This window comes from Pseudophryne corroboree, chromosome 4 (genome assembly GCF_028390025.1).
Source record: "Pseudophryne corroboree isolate aPseCor3 chromosome 4, aPseCor3.hap2, whole genome shotgun sequence".
NCBI lineage: Eukaryota > Metazoa > Chordata > Amphibia > Anura > Myobatrachidae > Pseudophryne > Pseudophryne corroboree.
In genome coordinates this window covers 556,266,172-556,288,292 of record NC_086447.1, presented here as the reverse complement: position 1 = coordinate 556,288,292, position 22,121 = coordinate 556,266,172, and the positions used below count along the sequence as shown (strand labels likewise).

Here is a 22,121-nt window from a genome sequence, read left to right as displayed (position 1 = left end):
TACAAAGAAAAAAAAAACCTGTTCATATTTACAGTTATCAGTTGAGCAATAGTGGAATTATCATACATGACGATTTATGCAATATCATAACAGTTATGTCCTCTATTGTGTGGAAAGTGAGTTACAAATTGTCATCTTTGGTCTAGGGCACATAGACTGCCAAAGTGAACTGCAGATCTGCAGCCTCTACTACTGTACATACATTCCCATTCAAGAGAGAATGCTTTATGGCTGCATACATATGGAAAATAAACATGCCTAATAGAAGTCAGAAATATTGCAACACTGCTGAGTCATATTGCAATTTGATAACATCGTCTATGTAACTTTACATATTTTCTCTTTCTACACTTACAGATCATACTGACACCAGGCCAACACTACTGTGTGACTATGTCATATAGTCCACAAGGAACCTCTACAACCTTGACTGGAACAATACATTTTAAAGATCTAAAAATAAATGTAAATGAACCTTATTGTATGATTAAAATTTGCTAGACATACCTGAGGAAATGTATTTCAAGCCAATGTCATCAATGGAACTGGTGCAATTTGTATAGTTTTTCAGTACAGGGCTGGATCATGGAAAGCCTTCACTTACCACCACCTGACACCATACCTCACCTTCTATCATTATATTTCACGCACTGCAAAATCCCTCACTCAACACCACTCCTTCACACTATACCCCTTTCACCAAAATTCCGACACCATACCTCACTCACTGAAATAGCCCTCAGCCACCACAATTCCTTGACACCATGCCTGACCCACTGGAAGTAACAATTCACTCATTCACCACCAACAGAAGACATCAAATATAACTCGTCAATACAAACTTTAAAAAAAAGACATCAAAGTAAATCTACAACATTCTCATATGAAATTGTGCTACCTCTTAACTGCGTCATCTGAGTTTGCAGCTGCCTACTCCTAGCTTCTCTCCATGACAGACTTCGTGATGCTGAGACATCTGAACTACTGTGGCTGTATGCCTGCTACTGGCTCCTCTCCGATGCTGCAGGAAGCCATGAGGTGGATGGGACTTTAGTTTTGAAAAGGGTAGAAACAGGATATGACACCACCTGCACTGTCCTATTACAGTCCTGCTGTGGGGTCTTTCTTGTGCCAATGCTCGGCTGAGCTTATCCTACAGAACCCAGACATTCTTTTTTCACCCTGTTGTCATTGTATGTGACATCAGGTGCCAATTCATGACACACTAATGTGTTGCAAGCATCCAACGTTTTTAATTTATTTTTTAAAAAAAGTCTTCAGGGATAAAAACCTATACAAAATGTTCAAATCTTATGAACCTAACACCATTAAAACCTCCAGGTGTTATCAATCAAGAGTGATCATGATGACAGCGGGGCTCCCCGTAGACTCCAGACGCACAGTGGCGCTTCCTCATGACAGCAAGAGCCTTGTCACACCATTAGCAACTGTAGCCAAGCAAGGCAGGGCTAAAGGCTTCCATCCAGGAAACTAAAGCAAACAAGAGCAACTGACTATGCCCCTTGGCATGCGCTACAGGTGGGGCATATGTAAAGCTGTCCTGTATGTGTGGGCTGCATACAAAATCAACCAGTATTTACCATGCATGCAAAAAAAAAAAAATTTATTTACACCGTTTCCATTGCAACATGGGTAGTCCAGGTACAGTACACTGGGCCTGATTCATGTTTGTAAGTAAAGCAAAAAAAGTAAGTAACTTTGTTCTGGAACAAATCATGTTGCCATGCAAGAGGAGCAAATACACTTGGACTTTTTCTGTGCAAAGTAAATACTTTCTGCTTTGGCATGTAGCCCACACATGTTAGACAGCTTTACTTGTACACTGCAATTTAGATTTCAGTTTGAACAAACCACACCCAAATCTAAATCTCTCTGCGCGTTACATCTGTCCCATCTGCAGTGCAAGATGGTTTTGCCCAAGTGCTTGCTTTTCTGCTTTACTTAAAAACATGAATCAGGTTCACAGTTACTTGACCTTATTTGCTTTATTCCCAACTCAAATTCAGGCCCTCTGTTTGTAAGTGTCTGGAAGGAAATTATTTGTATTATAGGCCTAATTCAGCATAAATGCTAATTAGAGAAATCGGAAATGTATCGTTTATTAAACGACTGCACATGCGTAGCGTTCACATTGCGCAAGCACGAGTTGTAATAGCGACAGAAAATAGGTACAGATCGTAAACACAATGCAGCTGCTGTTTGACTGACAGGAAGACGGCATTTCTGGGTGGAAACCTGCCATTTTCTGGTGTGTCAGAAAAAAACGTAGGCGTGCCTAGGCGTTTTGGGGATGGTCTCTGACGTCAGCGCATACCACTTCCAGACCATCTCAGTTGCAGATTAATGGCAGCCTCAGACTTAGTTACATCTTGCAAAGCTTCTTTGATGTTTCGGGATTTGCGTATGCATCTGCGAATGGATAGCAATCTGTAAGGGGGGGGGCGTTTTTTCTTTCTGTCAGGGCGGCGCCTTTCTACTCGCATACGGGTTGGGTATGCGTTACCACCGCTGAGGATCCCGGCGGTGGAATGCCAGTGGGGGGGGGGGGGGGGGGGCAGGGGGGAGGCGGTCGTTGTGTCGACAAGCATTAGGTCGACATACATTGGATCGACCACTGAAGGTCGACATGCATTAGGTCGACATGGTCATTAGGTCGACATGTACTAGGTTGACATGCAAAAAGGTCAACATGAGTTTTTCACAATTTTTTCACCTTTTTCATACTTAACAATCCATGTGGACTACAGTTGGGAACGGTTATCTGCCCGAAGCATGGTGAGCGAAGCGAGCCATGCGAGGGACGCGGTGCAATAATTGGGGTTCCCCGTCACTTTACGAAGAAAACGACATAAAAAACAGTCAAAAAACTCATGTCGACCTTTATCCATGTCGACCTTGTACATGTCGACCGAATGACCATGTCGACCTAATGCATGTCGACCTTCAGTGGTCAACCCAATGTATGTTGACCTAATGCATGTCGATATAATGAACCATACCCGGGCAGGGGTGAGTACAACAAGTCCTTGCGGGCTCAGTGGGGAGCACACCCATGAGTGGGACTAGTCCCTGCTAGACAGCATGCCGACTGTCGGGATTTAGAGGGGGGAGGGATGTAGCCATCGGTAATGTGAGGAGACCGCCGGTCACATAACTATATCCCCTCGCAGACACCTGCAATTTCTCAGATTAACAATCCATGCTGAATTAGGCCCTATGTGCATGAAGTATATAAGCCACAGTCTGAAAGAATAGTATATTGTGACACATAAAGCTAACAGAGTAAATTTAGAGTAGTAAAGGGTAGAGGGGCACTGGTCATGTCTTAAGGTTGTACCTCATTCATTTATGACAAATTATATCTTTAAACCAACATTATCTTATAATGTTACCTTAGTAGGATGTAATTACATTTTTGGTGGTGCTCCCTAGAGTCGGTGTACAATGTATAGATGTATGTATAGACGTAATTTATATTAATTACCCATTATTCGATTTATATACATGGTTATTTTATTTATTTATTTATTAACAGTTTCTTATATAGCGCAGCATATTCCGTTGCGCTTTACAATCAGAACAACAGTAATAGAACAAAACTGGGTAAAAACAGACAGACATAGAGGTAGGAAGGCCCTGCTCGCAAGCTTACAATCTCTAGGGTTACTGTTTATGTCTAAACTGTAACTGACTGTATGTAGTAAGTTGAGTATTTTCGCAAATGTTTCCACTTTTTTTCATTGCCACACGTAACAAGACAATAATACTTGTATGCCAATTAAATACAACCAGGTTACACTGTGGTTGTCAGGATATTAAAACCATCCACACATGTGAATTACTCTAACCACAAGCTGATACAAAAATATTTTATTTTTTCTTAATTGTTTATAGTTTTCTACCTTATGTGTGTTGTCTGTTGGGACACAAGCAACCTGTGTGAGGGTAATCATGCTCCTTTATTAACAATTTTTAATGCATATCAATAAAATAAAACTTTTTTTAACTAAAAGAAATGCCCCAGCGAAAAGAGTCTTCTTCCCTCAGTCTACATACGTCTAGACATCAATAAAATCTTGTTGATCTATTTGCTATCAGTGTCCAATCACTTTCATCTACATAGTGTACCTTTATGAGTGGTTCATTAATGAATAATAAGAATTTACTTACCGATAATTCTATTTCTCGGAGTCCGTAGTGGATGCTGGGGTTCCTGAAAGGACCATGGGGAATAGCGGCTCCGCAGGAGACAGGGCACAAAAAGTAAAGCTTTCCGATCAGGTGGTGTGCACTGGCTCCTCCCCCTATGACCCTCCTCCAGACTCCAGTTAGGTACTGTGCCCGGACGAGCGTATACAATAAGGGAGGAATTTTGAATCCCGGGTAAGACTCATACCAGCCACACCAATCACACTGTACAACCTGTGATCTGAACCCAGTTAACAGTATGATAACAGCGGAGCCTCTGAAAAGATGGCTCACAACAACAATAACCCGATTTAGTTAGCAATAACTATGTACAAGTATTGCAGATAATCCGCACTTGGGATGGGCGCCCAGCATCCACTACGGACTCCGAGAAATAGAATTATCGGTAAGTAAATTCTTATTTTCTCTATCGTCCTTGTGGATGCTGGGGTTCCTGAAAGGACCATGGGGATTATACCAAAGCTCCCAAACGGGCGGGAGAGTGCGGATGACTCTGCAGCACCGAATGAGAGAACTCCAGGTCCTCTTTTGCCAGGGTATCAAATTTGTAGAATTTTACAAACGTGTTCTCCCCCGACCACGTAGCTGCTCGGCAAAGTTGTAATGCCGAGACCCCTCGGGCAGCCGCCCAAGATGAGCCCACCTTCCTTGTGGAATGGGCCTTAACAGATTTAGACTGTGGCAGGCCTGCCACAGAATGTGCAAGTTGAATTGTGCTACCAATCCCACGAGCAATCGACTGCTTAGAAGCAGAAGCATGAGTTGTTTAAACCAATGTGATTTTTTAGGAATCCCAAAACTACGTTGAGATCGCCCAGTGCCACTGGAGACATCAAAGGGGCTGTATATGCAGTACTCCCTTAACAACTTCTGGACTTCAGGAACTGAAGCCAATTTCTTTCTGGAAGAAAATCAACAGGCCGAAATTTGAACCTTAATGGACCAATTTTGAGACCCATAGACACTCCTGTTTGCAGGAAATGTAGAAATTAACCTAGTTGAAATTCTTCCGTGGAGCCTTCCTGGACTCACACCCTGGCACATATTTTCACCTAAGTGGTGATAATGTTGTGCGGTCACCTCCTTCCTGGCTCTGACCAGGGTAGGGATGACCTCTTCCGGAATGCCTCTTTCCCTTAGGATCCGGCGTTCACCCGCCTTGGCGTCAACGCAGCTGCGGTAAGTCCCGGAACAGACACGGTTCTTGCCGAATCAAGACCCTTCTTAGTATCTCTTGAAGTTCCGGGAACCAAGTCCTTCTTGGCCAAACCGGAGCCACGAGTATAGTTCTTACTCCTCTCCTTCCTATCATTTTCAATACATTGGGTATGAAAAGCAGAGGATGGAACACATACACCGACTGGTACACCGACGGTGTTACCAGAGCGTCCCAGCTATTGCCTGAGTGTCTCTTGACCTGGCGCTTCAGGTGGGACGCCATCATAACCACCTTTGGTCTTTCCCAACGGTTTACAATCATGTGGAAACTTCCAGATTAAGTTTCCACTTTTCCGGGTGGAATTCATTTATGCTGAGGAAATCTTCCCAGTTGCCCACTCCCGGAATGAACACTGCTGACAGTGTTATCACATGATTTTCCGCCCAGCGAAGAATCCTTGCTGTCATTGCCCTCCTGCTTCTTGTGTCGCCCCGTCTGATAACGTGGGCGACCGCCATGATGATGTCCTACTGGATCAGCACCGGTTGACTTTGAAGCAGGAGTCTTCCTAGGCTCAGAGCATTGTAAATTGCCCTTAGCTCCAGTATATTCATGTGGAGAGAAGTCTCCAGACTTGACCACACTTCCTTGGAAATGTTTTCCCTGTGTGACTACTCCCCAGCCTCTCAGGCTGGTATCCGTGGTCCCCAGAACACAGTCCTGAATGCTGAGTGTGCTGCCCTCTAAAAGATGAGCACTCTGCAGCCCCCACAGAAGAGACACCCTTGTCCTTGGAGACAGGATTATCCGCTGATGCATCTGAAAATGCGATCCGGACCATTCGTCCAGCAAATCCCCTGAGATCTGCCGAATGGAATCGCTTCGTAAGAAGCCACCATTTTTCCCAGGACTCCTGTGCATTGATGCACTGATACTTGGCCTGGTTTTAGGAGGTTTCTGACTAGGTCGAATAACTCCTTGGCTTTTTCCTCCCGGAGGAACACCTTTTTCTGGACTATGCCCAGAATCATTCCTAGGAACAGCAGACGTATCGTCGGAAAACAGCTGCGATTCTTGGAATATTTAGAATCCAGTCGTGCTGTCGTAGAACTACTTTAGATAGTGCTCTTCCGACCTCCAACTGTTCTCTGGAACTTGCCCTTTTCAGGATATCGTCCAAGTAAGGGATAATTTAGATGCCTTTTTTCTTTGAAGAAACATCTTTTCGGCCATTACCTTGGTAAAAGGCCCGGGGTGCCGTGGATAATTCAAACGGCATCGTCTGAAACTGATATTGACAGTTCTGTACCACGAACCAGAGGTACCCTTGTTGAGAAGGGCAAATTTGGACATGGAGGTAATCCTTGATGTCCAGGGACACCATATAGTCCCCTTTTTTCCGGTTCGCTATCACTGCTCTGAGTGACTCCATCTCGATTTGAACCTTTTATGTAAGTGTTCAAAGATTTCAGTTTAGACTATGTCTCACCAAGCCGTCTGGCGTCAGTACCACAATATAGTGTGGAAAAATAATACCCTTTTCCTTGTTGTAGGAGGGGTACTTTGATTATCACCTGCTGGATATACAGCTTGTGAATTGTTTCCAATGCTGCCTCCCTGTCGGAGGGAGCCGTTGGTAAAGCAGACTTCAGAAACCTGCGAGGAGAAGATGTCTCGACTCTCCAATCTGTACCCCTGGGATAATACTTGTACTATCTAGGGGTCAACCTGCGAGTGATCCCACTGCGCGCTGAGACTCTTGAGACTACCCCCCCACCTTGAATCCGCTTGCATGGCCCCAGCGTCATGCTGAGGACTTGGCAGACGCGGTGGAGGGCTTCTTTTCCTGGGAAGGGGCTGCCTGCTGCAGTCTACTTCCCTTACCTCTATGTCTGGGCAGATATGACTGGCCTTTTGCCTGCATGCCCTCATGGGAAAGGAAGGATTGAGGCTGAAAAGACGGTGTCTTTTTCAGCTGAGATGTAACTTGGGGTAAAAAGGTTGGATTTCCCAGCTGTTGCCGTGGTCCCCAGGTCCGATGGACCGACCCCACTAACTCCTTCCCTTTATACGGCAATACTTCCATGTGCCGTATGGGATCTGTATCACCTGACCACTGTCGTGTCCATGACATCTTCTGGGTGATATGGACAACGTACTTATCTTGATGCCAGAGAGCAAATATCCCTCTGTGCATCTCACGTACATATATATAGAATGCATCCTATTAAATGCTCTATATGAATAAAATATTTTCAGTCAGGGAATCCGACCAAGCCAACCCAGCACTGCATCTCCAGGCTGATGGCGATCGCTGGTCGCAGTATAACCACCGTATGTGTGTATATACTTTTTAGGATATCTTTCCAGCTTCCTATCAGCTGGCTCCTTGAGGGCGGCCGTATCTGGAGACGGTAACGCCACTTGATAAGCGTGTGAGCGCCTTATCACCCTAAGGGGTGTTTCCCAACGCGCCCTAATTTCTGGCGGGAAAGGGTATAACGCCAATATTTGCTATCGGGGTAACCCCACGCATCATCACACACTTCATTTTATTTTATCTGATTCAGGAAAAACTACAGGTAGTTTTTTCACTCCCACATAATACCCTTTTTTGTGGTACTTGTAGTATCAGAAATATGCAACACCTCCTTCATTGCCCTTAACGTGTGGCCCTAATGAGAAATACGTTTGTTTATTCACCGTCGACACTGGATTCAGTGTCCGTGTCTGTGTCTGTGTCGACCGACTGAGGTAAATGGGCGTTTTTAACGCCCCTGACGGTGTTTCTGAGACGCCTGGACCGGTACTAATAGTTTGTCGGCCGTCTCACGTCGTCAACCGACCTTGCAGCGTGTTGACATTCTCACGTAATTCCCTAAATAAGCCATCCATTCCGGTGTCGACTCCCTAGAGAGTGACATCACCATTACAGGCAATTTCTCCGCCTCCTCACCAACATCGTCCTCATACATGTCGACACACACGTACCGACACACAGCACACACACCGGGAATGCTCTGACAGAGGACAGGACCCACACTAGCCCTTTGGGGAGACAGAGGGAGAGTTTGCCAGCACACACCAAAACGCTATAATTATATAGGGACAACCTTATATAAGTGTTTTCCCTTATAGCATCTTTATATATATCTCAATATCGCCAAAATCAGTGCCCCCCCTCTCTGTTTTAACCCTGTTTCTGTAGTGCAGTGCAGGGGAGAGCCTGGGAGCCTTCTCTCCAGGCTTTCTGTGAGAGAAAATGGCGCTGTGTGCTGAGGAGATAGGCCCCGCCCCTTTTTCGGCGGGCTCGTCTCCCGCTATTTAGTGAATCTTGGCAGGGGTTAAATATCTCCATATAGCCTCTGGGGGCTATATGTGAGGTATTTTTCGCCAAAAAAGGTTTTCATTTGCCTCCCAGGGCGCCCCCCTCCCAGCGCCCTGCACCCTCAGTGACTGCCGTGTGAAGTGTGCTGAGAGGAAAATGGCGCACAGCTGCAGTGCTGTGCGCTACCTTTAGAAGACTGCAGGAGTCTTCAGCCGCCGATTCTGGACCTCTTCTTACTTCAGCATCTGCAAGGGGGCCGGCGGCGCGGCTCCGGTGACCATCCAGGCTGTACCTGTGATCGTCCCTCTGGAGCTGATGTCCAGTAGCCAAGAAGCCAATCCATCCTGCACGCAGGTGAGTTCACTCCTTCTCCCCTAAGTCCCTCGTTGCAGTGATCCTGTTGCCAGCAGGACTCACTGTAAAATAAAAAACCTAAGCTAAACTTTCTCTAAGCAGCTCTTTAGGAGAGCCACCTAGATTGCACCCTTCTCGGCCGGGCACAAAAATCTAACTGGAGTCTGGAGGAGGGTCATAGGGGGAGGAGCCAGTGCACACCACCTGATCGGAAAGCTTTACTTTTTGTGCCCTGTCTCCTGCGGAGCCGCTATTCCCCATGGTCCTTTCAGGAACCCCAGCATCCACAAGGACGATAGAGAAAAATAGTTATGCAATGGTCATTAGCATACTGTACCTGCCTTAAGGGGGGTACTCACGGAGCGATATTCTAAGCAATCTGACTAGATTGCTTAGAATATAAGCCTGATCGCTCCGTGTGTAGCCCTTACAGCGATAGCGATGCGCAGCCCCGCGCATCGCTATCGCTGCTGCTAGATTGGCCTGCATGCAGGCCAATCTAGTGGGTCGCTCACTTCACCCGCTGGGTGAAGTGAGCGGCCCCCCCATCTCCCCCTGCACGCTCAGCACAGATCGCGCTGTGCTGAGCGGCAAGAGAGATGTGTGCTGAGCGGTTCGCTCAGTACACATCTCTCCCCGCATCGGCCCATCTATATGGGCCTTTAGCCTCTTAGTGTGATTAGAACATCATTTTACACTAACTCATACAAATAGTCATAAGTAACCACATAGATTTGTATTCACTGTTTGTGGGTTGTCTGTACATAAAGTACTAATTTGGCAAATGATGTATCATTCACACCACATTGGACATATTAAATAAAGTAAATGCTCCTGGTAATACAGTCCCAGAATAGCCAAGTAAACCATACTACACATGTTTATACACATGAACCACCCCTCATCATGCCTTAAGTATGCAATCATTTAAATGGATTGCATTGAGTTGTGCATACATAATCTAGAATCAAAACATTTAACACGTACGTTAATTTATTTTTTAACTGGCTACACACATTAAAATCACACACACAACTGGATCAGTGATTAATTTTCCTCCACATGTGGGTAGCCAACTGGATGGTTGTTTGTGCCAAATGACCAGATTCCAGGGAGTAGCAGTGATGTAGTGGTCACTGCACACAAATAGAGATTTGATTTTTATCATTTTTACCATCATTGGTGGTCAGTGGTGGCCCACACACACAGGACTCTATGGCCAAAATTGCAGACAAAATCACCAACTGTGTAATAGCCTTTGGGACAGTTCTAAATTAAAAGTTCATCCTTACATAATCCCAGCATAATAGCTTGCAAAGTATGCAAGAAATATCTACTCCATAGATTTATAAATTTACAATAACTTATCGAAAACTTAATGTAACTGTCCCATTAAAATAAAGTATTTACTTTCTTGTTCTGAAATAACCTCAGTAACCATGTAAGGAAGAATTATAGCTACATACAAAATTAGGTCCAAAAAAATTGTATTAATACTTAGAATAGTGTATTGATAGTATAATAACAAGGCTGTGGTGAAGTAGTATGTATTTCTTATAATAAGCACATTTTAGCATCACAGTAAGGGACATTAAATCCTAAAATTTTTTTTATCACATAGATAACAATAAAAATGTCTGCATTGGCAAAAGCAAAACACAGAAAACATAACTTTTGCAACCAGAATACACAGTTCCAAAATTTAAAACTCTGGTTTCTAGGAAATACAAACATCCAAATAATTTGTAATAGGGATTATTGGAAATAATTGTAGCCCACGCCAGCTGCACGTCTTGCAATGCAACAAAATGTTTTTAAATTAATGTAAAAATGTATAATTTTTTTACAAAAATACTCTCAAATAGTGATTTCTACCTTGTAAGATGTAATGATGAGAGTGGCTACATATACAGACGTGCACATATTTGTTGGTACCCTTCCATGACAAAAGAACCCATGTGACAAAAGTAATTGTCACCCACCATTGTTTATCCCATACTTAATAGAAATGAGACTTTGCATTAGATTTTTGATTCAATAGAATGTTTAAAACAATGAAACAAATGAAAATGCATGACCGAAAAGTGGGACCCTTAATCTAATATTTTGTTGCACAATCTTCAGAGGTGATCACTGCAATCAACCGATTTCTGTAGCTCTCAATGAAACTTCTGCACCTGTTAACAGGTAGTTTGTCCCACTCTTTCTTAGCAAACTGCTCCCCCTGGCTCAGTATTGATCGGTACAGTCTCCAGAATGCATGTATCAGCTCTTTCCATAGGATCCAGATCAGGACTCATAGGGACAGATTCAGTTGTTTACTGCGCCTCCTTCTGGGCATCTATTGAAGCTATTCAATTGTTGCTCAGATCCGACGCCCATTAGCCAGTTAAGGCACCTGCCAGCTCCAGGTTTAGCTGTGTAAAGCGGCTAAACCCATCTAAAGAGCCTGAATGGGCGTCCAAAGTCTTGGTTTGGGAGCTTTGGGTGCCCAAACTACTGGGTTTAAAAAAAAAAAATCTCGCCCCTCTGGGGGTGCAAGAAAAAATTTGACTGCTGCAGCTATTGGGCGTCTATCGGAGCAACAATTGACTAGCTCTGATAGATGCCCATTGCTAAAGATACCCAGCAGGGGGCGCGTGGTACAACTGATTTTCCCCCAACAAGGCAACTTCAGAACATCCCAGTGTTCTGTTCTTATCCATACTTGGGTGCTTTCAGCTGTGTTTTGGGTCATTATACTGTTGGAAAGACCCAGGATTTGTGACTGAGACAGAGCTTTCTGACAATGGCAGTATGGTTCACTCCAAAATGCCTTGATAGTCTTAATATTTAATTGTGACCTGCGCAGATTCAAGGCAACCCATGCCAGATGCAAAAAAGCAACCACAAGACATTACCAAGCCTCCTCCATGTTTCACAGTAGTTTTGGTATTAATTTTTCTTCTGTGAACTTAGAGCTAATGTGACTTACCAAAAAGCTCAAATTTTGACTCATCTATCCAAAGGGAATACATACTATTTCCCGGCAGGCAGGATGCCGGATGGCAAGATCTCAACAGCATAATTTTGCCCGCCAGAATGCCGGCAGTGGGGAGAGCAGGACGAGTCCCCTTGCAGGCTCGCTGCACTCACCAAACTGTGAGCTCGGTGGCTTGCTATGCTCGCCACAGGTTCTGTTCTCACTGTATGGGTGTCGTGGACACACATTAGTGAAAAAAGTCCCTGTGTGAGTGGACACCCATGAGTATAAAAAGTCCCTCTGCGCCGGGATTCCGCCTGTCGGTATTGTCAACTGTCGGGATTCCAGGGTTGGTATCATGACCGCCGGGATCCCGACATCCGGCAAAATGATTGCATCCCATCCAAAGGACATTCTCCCAGAAGCATTCTGTTAATATGTATTTTAGAAATTTCCAGCCTGACTTTTTTATATTGCTTTTCAAAAGTCCTCCTGGGTCTTCTTCCATGGAGCCCACTGGCGTTCAAAAAGCATCAGATGGTGCGATCTTCTGCTTGTTTTTAAGTTATCATTGCCTTTCTATTTTTCCATTCTCACTATCCTTCTGTTTAATCTGGGGTTGATTTTGCTCTTGCGGCTGTATCCAGAGAGGTTGGCTACAGTCTCATGGACTTTAAAATAAGAATTTACTTACCGATAATTCTATTTCTCGTAGTCCGTAGTGGATGCTGGGGACTCCGTCAGGACCATGGGGAATAGCGGGCTCCGCAGGAGACAGGGCACATCTAAAAAGCTTTTTAGGTCACATGGTGTGTACTGGCTCCTCCCCCTATGACCCTCCTCCAAGCCTCAGTTAGGTACTGTGCCCGGACGAGCGTACACAATAAGGAAGGATCTTGAATCCCGGGTAAGACTCATACCAGCCACACCAATCACACCGTACAACTTGTGATCTGAACCCAGTTAACAGTATGATAACAAAACGAAGTAGCCTCTGAAAGATGGCTCACAACAATAGTAATAACCCGATTTTTGTAACAATAACTATGTACAAGCATTGCAGACAATCCGCACTTGGGATGGGCGCCCAGCATCCACTACGGACTACGAGAAATAGAATTATCGGTAAGTAAATTCTTATTTTCTCTAACGTCCTAGTGGATGCTGGGGACTCCGTCAGGACCATGGGGATTATACCAAAGCTCCCAAACGGGCGGGAGAGTGCGGATGACTCTGCAGCACCGAATGAGAGAACTCCAGGTCCTCCTTAGCCAGAGTATCAAATTTGTAAACTTTTACAAACGTGTTCTCCCCTGACCACGTAGTTGCTCGGCAAAGTTGTAATGCCGAGACCCCTCGGGCAGCCGCCCAAGATGCGCCCACTTTCCTAGTGGAGTGGGCCTTTACAGATTTAGGCTGTGGCAGGCCTGCCACAGAATGTGCAAGTTGGATTGTGCTACAGATCCAACGTGCAATCGTCTGTTTAGACGCAGGAGCACCCATCTTGTTGGATGCATACAATATAAACAGCAAGTCAGACTTTCTGACTCCAGCCGTCCTAAACTATATATATATAAATATATTTTTAGGGTCCTGACAACGTCTAGTAACTTGGAGTCCTCCAAGTCCCTAGTAGCCGCAGGCACCATAATAGGTTGTTTCAGGTGAAAACCTGACACCCCCTTAGGAAGAAAACTGGAGACGAGTCCCAGTTCTGCCCTGTCCGAATGGAAAATTAAATATGGCTTTTATAAGACAAAGCCGCCCATTCTGACAATCGCCTGGCCGAGGCCAGGACCAACAGCATGGTCACTGTCCATGTGAGATATTGGTCAACAGCATGTTCACTTTCCATGTGAGATATTTCAAATCCACAGATTTGAGCGGTTCAAACCAATATGATTTTAAGGAATCCCAACACTATGTTGAGATCACACGGTGCCACTAAAGGCACAAAAAAGGGGTGTATATGCAATACTCCCTTGACAATCTGGACTTCAGGAACTGAAGTCAATTCTTTCCGGAAGAAATTCTACAGGGCCGAAACTTAAAACCTTAAAGAACCCCAATTTTAGGCTCAAAACACTCCTGTTTTCAGGAAGTGTAGAAATCGACCTAGTTGAATTTTCTTCGTGGGGCCTTCCTGGCCTCACCCACGCAACATATTTTCACCACATGTGGTGATGACGTTGTGCGGTCACCTCCTTCCTGGCTTTGACCAGGGTAGGTATGACCTCTTATGGAATGCCTTTTTCCTTCAGGATCCGGCATTCAACCGCCATGCCGTCAAACGCAGCCGCGGTAAGTCTTGGAATAGACATGGTACCTGCTGAAGCAAGTCCCTTCTTAGCTCCCCAGGCCCTTAGTCCTCTGTGAGCATCTCTTGAAGTTCCGGGTACCAAGTCCCTCTTGGCCAATCCGGAGTCACGAGTATAGTTCATACTCCTCTATGTCTTATAATTCTCAATACCTTGGTTATGAGAAGCAGAGGAGGGAACACATACACCGACTGTTACACCCACGGTGTTACCAGGACATCCACAGCTATCGCCTGAAGGTCTCATGACCTGGCGCAATACCTGTCCCGTTTTTTGTTCGGGCGGGACGCCATCATTTCCACCTTTGGTCTTTGCCAATGGTTCACAATCATGCGGAAAAACTTCCCTATGAAGTTCCCACTCTCCCGGGTGGAGGTCATGCCTGCTGAGGAAGTCTGCTTCCCAGTCGTCCACTCCCGGAGAGAACACTGCTGACAGTGCTATCACATGATTTTCCGCCTAGCGAAAAATCCTTGCAGTCTTTTCACTGCCCTCCAGCTTCTTGTGCCGCCCTTTCTGTTTACGTGGGCGACTGCCGTGATGTTATCCCACTGGATCAATACCGGCTGACCTTGAAGCAGAGGTCTTGCTAAGTTTAGAGCATTATAATTTTGCTCTTAACTCCATCTATGTGGAGAGAATTCTCCAGACTTGATCACACTTTCCTGGAAATTTTTTCCCTGTGTGACTGCTCCCCAGCCTCTCAGGCTGGCCTCCGTGGTCACCAGCATCCAATCCTGAATGCTGAATCTGTGGCCCTCTAGAAGATGAGCACTCTGTAATCACCACAGGAGAGACACCCTTGTCCTTAGATATAGGGTTATCCGCTGATGCATCTGAAGATGCGATCCGGACCATTTGTCCAGCAGATCCCACTGAAGAGTTCTTGCGTGAAATCTGCCGAATGGAATTGCTTCGTAATAAGCCACCATTTTTACCAGGACTCTTGTGCACTGATGCACTGACACTTTTCCTGGTTTTAGGAGGATCCCGATTAGCTCGGATAACTCCCTGGCTTTCTCCTCTGGGAGAAACACCTTTTTCTGGACTGTGTCCAGAATCATCCCTAGGAACAGTAGACGTGTCCTCGGAAAAGCTGCGATTTTGGAATATTTAGAATCCACTCGTGCTGTCGTAGAACTATTAAAGATAGTGCTACTCCGACCTCCAACTGTTCTCTGGACCTTGCCCTTATCAGGGAAGCGTACCAGTTTCTTTTAAGAAGAATCATCATTTCGGCCAATACCTTGGTAAAGACCCGTGGCGCCGTGGACAATCCAAACGGCAGCGTCTGAACTGATAGTGACAGTTCTGTACCACGAACCTGAGGTACCCTTGGTGAGAAGGGCAATTTTGGACATGTAGGTAAGTGTCCCTGATATCCAGTGACACCATATCGTCCCCTTCCTGGTTCGCTATCACTGCTCTGAGTGACTCCATCTTGATTTGAACGCTTGTATGTAAGTGTTCAAATATTTCAGATCTCACCGAGCCGTTTGGCTTCAGTACCACAATATAGTGTGGAATAATACCCCCTCCCTTGTTGTAGGAGGGGTACTTTGATTATCCCCTGCTGGGAATACAGCCTGTGAATTGTTTCCAATACTACCTCCCTGTCGGAGGTAGACGTTGGTAAAACAGACTTCCGGAACTTGTGAGGAGGAGACATCTCGAATTTCCAATGTACACCTGGGATACTACATGTAGGATCCAGGAGTCCCCTTGCAAGTGAGCCCACTGCGTGCTGAAACTCTTGAGATGACCCCCTACCGCACCTGAGTCCGCTTGTACTGCCCCAGCGTCATGCTGCGGACTTGGCAGAAGCTGTGAAGGGCTTCTGTTCCTGGGAATGGGCTGCTTGCTGCAGTCTTCTTCCCTTTCCTCTACCCCTGAGCAGATATGACTGGCCTTTGCCCGCCTGCCCGTATGGAGACGAAAGGACTGAGACTGAAAAGACTGTGTCCTTTTCTGTTGAGATGTGACTCGGGGTAACAAAAGGTGGATTTTTCAGCTGTTGCCATGGCCACCAGGTCCGATGGACCGCCCCTTTATACGGCAATACTTCCATGTGCCGTCTGGAATCTGCCTCACCTGACCACTGTCGTGTCTTCGTCTGGCAGATATGGACATCACATTTACTCTTGATGCCAGAATGCAAATATCCCTCTGCGCATCACGCATATATAGAAATGCATCCTTAAAATGCTCTATAGACAATAAAATCTTGTCCCTGTCAAGGGTATCAAAATTTTCAGTCAGGAAATCCGACCAAGCCCCCTCAGCGCTGCACATCCAGTCTGAGGCGATTGCTGGTCGTAGTATAACACCAGTATGTGTGTATATACTTCTTAGGCTATTTTTCAGCTTCTTATCAGCTGGCTCCTTGAGGGCGGCCGTATCTGGAGACGGTAACGCCACTTGTTTTTATAAGCGTGTGAGCGCCTTATCCACCCTAAGGTGTGTTTCCCAACTCGCCCTTACTTCTGGCGGGAAAGGGTATACCGCCCATAACTTTCTATCGGAGGAACCCCACGTATCACCACACACTTCATTTAATTTATCTGATTCAGGCAAAACTACAAGTAGTTTATTCACACCCTACAAAATACCCTTATTTGTGGTACTTGTAGTATCAGAAATATGTAACACCTCCTTCATGCCCTTAACATGTAACGTGTGGCCCTAAAGGAAAATACGTTTGTTTCTTCACCGTCGACACTGGAGTCAGTGTCCGTGAGGTAAATGGGCGTTTTTACAAGCCCCTGACGGTGTCTGAGACGCCTGGACAGGTACTAATTTGTTTGCCGGTCGTCTCATGTCGTCAACCGGCTTGCAGCGTGTTGACATGATCACGTACTTCCACAAGTAAGCCATCCATTCTGGTGTCGACTCCCTAGAGAGTGACATCACCATTACAGGCAATTTGCTCCGCCTCCTCACCAACATTTTCCTCATACATGTCGACACACACGTACCGACTTACAGCACACACACAGGGAATGCTCTGATAGAGGACAGGACCCACTAGCCCTTTGGGGAGACAGAGGGAGAGTTTGCCAGCACACACCAAAATGCTATAATTATACAGGGACAACCTTTATATAAGTGTTCCTCCCTTATAGCATTTAATATATATTTATATCGCCAAATCAGTGCCCCCCCTCTCTGTTTTAACCCTGTTTCTGCAGTGCAGTGCAGGGGAGAGCATGGGAGCCTTCCCCTCAGCCTTTCTGTGAGGGAAAATGGCGCTGTGTGCTGAGGAGAATAAGCTCCGCCCCTTTATCGGCGGGCTTTTCCTCCCGGTTTTTTAAGAACTGGCCTGGGTTAAAATACATACATATAGCCTTAATGGCTATATGTGATGTATTTATTTTGCCAAATAGGTATTTATATTGCTGCCCAGGGCGCCCCCAGCAGCGCCCTGCACCCTCCGTGACCATGTCAGTGAGCCGTGTGACAACAATGGCGCACAGCTGCAGTGCTGTGCGCTACCTCTCTGAAGACTGTGAAGTCTTCTGCCGCCTGTTTCCGGACCTCCGTCTCTGCCGTCTTCAGCGTCTGTAAGGGGGATCGGCGGCGCGGCTCCGGGACGAACCCCAGGCTGACCTGTGTTCCGACTCCCTCTGGAGCTCAGTGTCCAGTAGCCTAAGATCCCAATCCATCCTGCACGCAGGTGAGTTGGAGATCTCTCCCCTAAGTCCCTCGTTGCAGTGATCCTGTTGCCAGCAGGAATCACTGAGTGAAAACCTAAAAAAAACTTTTCCAAACAGCTCTTTAAGAGAGCCATCCAGATTGCACCCTTCTCGGACGGGCACAAAAACCTAACTGAGGCTTGGAGGAGGGTCATAGGGGGAGGAGCCAGTACACACCATGTGACCTAAAAAGCTTTTTAGATGTGCCCTGTCTCCTGCGGAGCCCGCTATTCCCCATGGTCCTGACGGAGTCCCCAGCATCCACTAGGACGTTAGAGAAATTTTGTAATAACATTTGCAACTGTAGTCAAAGGAACAAAAAGCTTCTTGGACATGGTCTTATAGCTTTTACTTTATCATGCTTGTCTATAATGATCTACCGGATCTCCTCAGTCAACTCTCCCCATTGCTTTCTCTGGTTCATGCTCAGCATTGAGAATACCATTAATGCTGACCAAGACCCTCATTGAGAATGGATCGCAATCTGCATTGCTTACTCAGCTTGCCGCCGTAGATGACCATCGATGATCGCGATGTTTGGTCCTCATTCAGTATGGATCGCAGGAGCGATCCTCAGCTCAATTTCCTGATAACAAGGTAACTGCACATGCACAGGATCCATTCTGCGCATGTGAACGGGTCCTGCACTCGCATCGCAGCACTACAAATACTTTTGCCTGATTGACAGGAAAAGGTGTTCAGCGGTGGGGGTGGGGGCGGGCACTGTTGCCAGAAATGGGGGAATGTCGCTACCATTTTCCAGGAGTGGCGAGGCCAAGGACTACGTCACAAGATGCAGTTTCCTTGGCATCGCAAGCTGCCCCTTGACGGCAAGCCTAAGTAAGGTTAGGCTTAGCTTGCCATCGCAGTTGACCATCGTGACCAACACCTCCTACTGCATTTGCTTTGCTAAGGATCGCATTTGCAAATGCAAATAATACTGAATAAGGAATAAGGGCCTTTGATCCAAGACTGAGACTCCGGTCGCAGTGCTGCAATCGCAAATGTAGGCAGGAGGTGTGTTACACCTCCTACTGTATATGCATTGCTAAGGATCGTATTTGCAAAGCTGCTGCGAGCGGCATTGCAATTGCAATCCATACTGATTGAGGGCCAAATCCCCAACTCCATTTGCTGAAATGCTGTACCAAACTTGCAAGGAACCTCCACCACGCTTCACTTTTGCATACACACCTGCCAGTTTTGAGCTGATGGCACTGCTGGACATATGCTGATTTTGAAGGGAAGTAAGCATGATGTGTCTTTCATCTGATGGTCTAATTTCCTTAGTAGACCACTGCATCTACAGTCCTAATGTTTCCCGCTTCGTGGTGTTTCAATGCTGAGAAATACAGGCAGGTTCTTTTCCATCGTGCAATACCATTAGGGAGGCATGTGATTGGCTCCAAATGTATTCTGCAGCAGGACAGCGCCCCCAAATATACAGCCAATGTCATTAAGAACTATCTTCAGCATGAAAAACAACAAGGAGTCTTGGAGATGATGATATGGCCCCCACAGAGCCCTTTTCTCAACATCATTGAGTCTATCTTGGTTAACATGAAGACACAGAAGAATTTGAGCAAGCCTACGTCCACAGAAGATCTGTGGTTAGTTCTCCAAGATGTTTGGAACAACCTCCCTGCCAAGTTCCTTCAAAAACTGTGTGCAAGTGTACCTAGAAAAATGAATGCTGTTTTGGAGGCAAAGGGTGGTCACACCAAATATTGAATGATTTAAATTTCTCTTCTGTTCATTCACTTTGCATTTTGTTAATTTATGAAAATAAACTATTAACACTGCTATTTTTTTTAAAGCATTCTTATCTATATATGCTATATGGACAAAAGTAACGCCTGACCATTACACCAACAGGGGCTGTAATGACATTGTAATCAAATACATATACTTTAATATGGAGTTGACCCCCCTTTTGAAGCTATAATAGCTTCCACTCTTCTTGGAAGGCTTTCCTCAAGATTTTGGAGTGTTTCTGTGGGAATTTGTGACCATTCATTTTGGGGATCATTTATGAGGTTGTACTGATGTGGGACGAGCAGGCACTGGCTCGAAATCTGCGTTCCAGTTCATTCCAAAGGAGCTCAATGGGGTTGAGGTCAGGGCTCTGTGTGGGCCAATTAAGTTCTTACATACCAAACCCTGTCTTTATAGTACTTTCTTTGTGTACTGGGGCACAGTCATGTTGGAATAGAAAAGGACCTTCCCTAAACTGTCGCTACAAAGTTGGAAACTGAGCATTGTCCAAAATGTCCTGGTATGCTGAAGCTTTAAGATTGCCCTTCACTGGAGATAAGGGTCCAAGCCCAAACCCTGAAAAACAGCCCCATATCATAATCCCTCCACCAAACTTCACAGTTGGCACAATGCAGGCAGGCAGGTAACGTCATCCACCAAATACTAGCATCCACCAAACCCAGACTCGCCCATCTGACTGCCAAACAGAGAAGCGTGATTTGTTACTTCACAGAACATGTTTCCACTGCTCCACAGTCCAGTGTCAGCAGGCTTTACACCATTCCATCTGACGCTAGGCATTGGACTTGGTGATGTAAGGCTTTTGATGCAGTTGCTCGACCGTGGAAACCCATTCCATTAAGCTCCCACTGCAAAGTTTGGGGGCTTACATTAATGCCAGTATGGTTCGGAACTCTTCAGCTATGGAATCAGCAGAGCGTTGGTGACTTTTATGCACCATGCACTTTACCAATCATTGACCCCACTCTGTGAGTTTACGTGGTCTTCCGCTTTGTGTCTGAGTTGCTGTTGTTCCTAAATGCTTCCACTTTCTAATAATATCACTTAGTTGACTGTAGAATTTCCAGCAGGGATGAAATTTCACGATCCGTCTTATTGCATTGGTGGCATCCTATCACAGTACTATGATTGAAGTCACTGAGCTCTTCAGAGCGACCTATTTGCATCACAAATGTTTGCAAATGGACAATGCATAGCTAGGTGCTTGATTTTATACACATGCGGCAATGGATCTGTTTGAAACACCTGAATTCAATAATTAACATGTGTGGGCAAATCATTTTGTCCATAGAGTGTATGTATGCATGTATATAGGATGTAGTGGGAATCCTGACGGACAGGATCCTAGCAGTCAGAAGACTGCTGCAAGAATCCCAACACCTGTCAGAATACCGGCAACAAAATCCCGACAGCTGAATCCAGAAGGTAAGTATGCAAAACGGTATTAAGAGGGAGGCAGTGTACTTACCTATATGTTTACTATATGTAAGGACAATCTACTAATTAAATAACATGTTCGACAAAAACAGAAATGACATCATATCTATGTTACAAACAGTGACACTGGTTCGATGAATAGGATCAAGCCTGCAGGGCGAGGTGATACTAGACACTTCTTAGGTTAACCAAGGCAATAGCATACTGTATACTAACATTTCTGTAGACCAACTTAACTGCTTATTCAGTTTCAGTTGCAGTTTTACTAATTTAGCAAAACTGCAACTGGCTACGATCTCATGCTGGGGGCCGCCCAGCATACAAATACCCGTCAGCGATGCAATTACACTGTAATTACGATCGCATCTCTGATTTATGTAAATCCACCTGCCTCCACAGCCAGGCTGCAAAGGCAGACGCAGGGCCGCCATTTGGTCAGAACGCAGGGGCCGCGCATGATGCCTAACGGCCTCCTCGAACCCACCCCCGTTTCCAACATCAAGCCCGCTGAATGCCACATCACCGCAACGCCTAGCCGCCGCCCTGGACTGCCCCTCAAATGCCTCTGCCTTTCAATCAGGCAAAGGTGTTTGCATCAATGCGATGCAATCACATTCTCGCGCATGCGCAGAACAGGACCTGCGCGTGCACAGTGGCCACAATCACGGGAGAATGCGGTTGCATCTTTAGGACCTTATTCAGCTTCAATTGCAGTTTTACTCTTTTAGCAAAATTGCAACTGGCTGCGATCGCATGCTGGGGGAAGACCAGCACAGGGCAAGGCCACCAAGCATGCAAATGCCCACCAGCAATGCAATCGCAATGTAATTGCAATTGCAACGCTGTTTTATGGATGCCCCCTGCC

At 45.7% G+C, this 22,121-nt stretch overlaps 1 protein-coding gene across 6 annotated transcripts in view; it reads right to left on the bottom strand.

Annotated features, from left to right (window-relative positions):
- The window catches only part of PDE7B (phosphodiesterase 7B), a 698,908-nt gene that overhangs the window by 50,724 nt on the left and 626,063 nt on the right, over nucleotides 1-22,121 (bottom strand). The window lies entirely within an intron of this gene.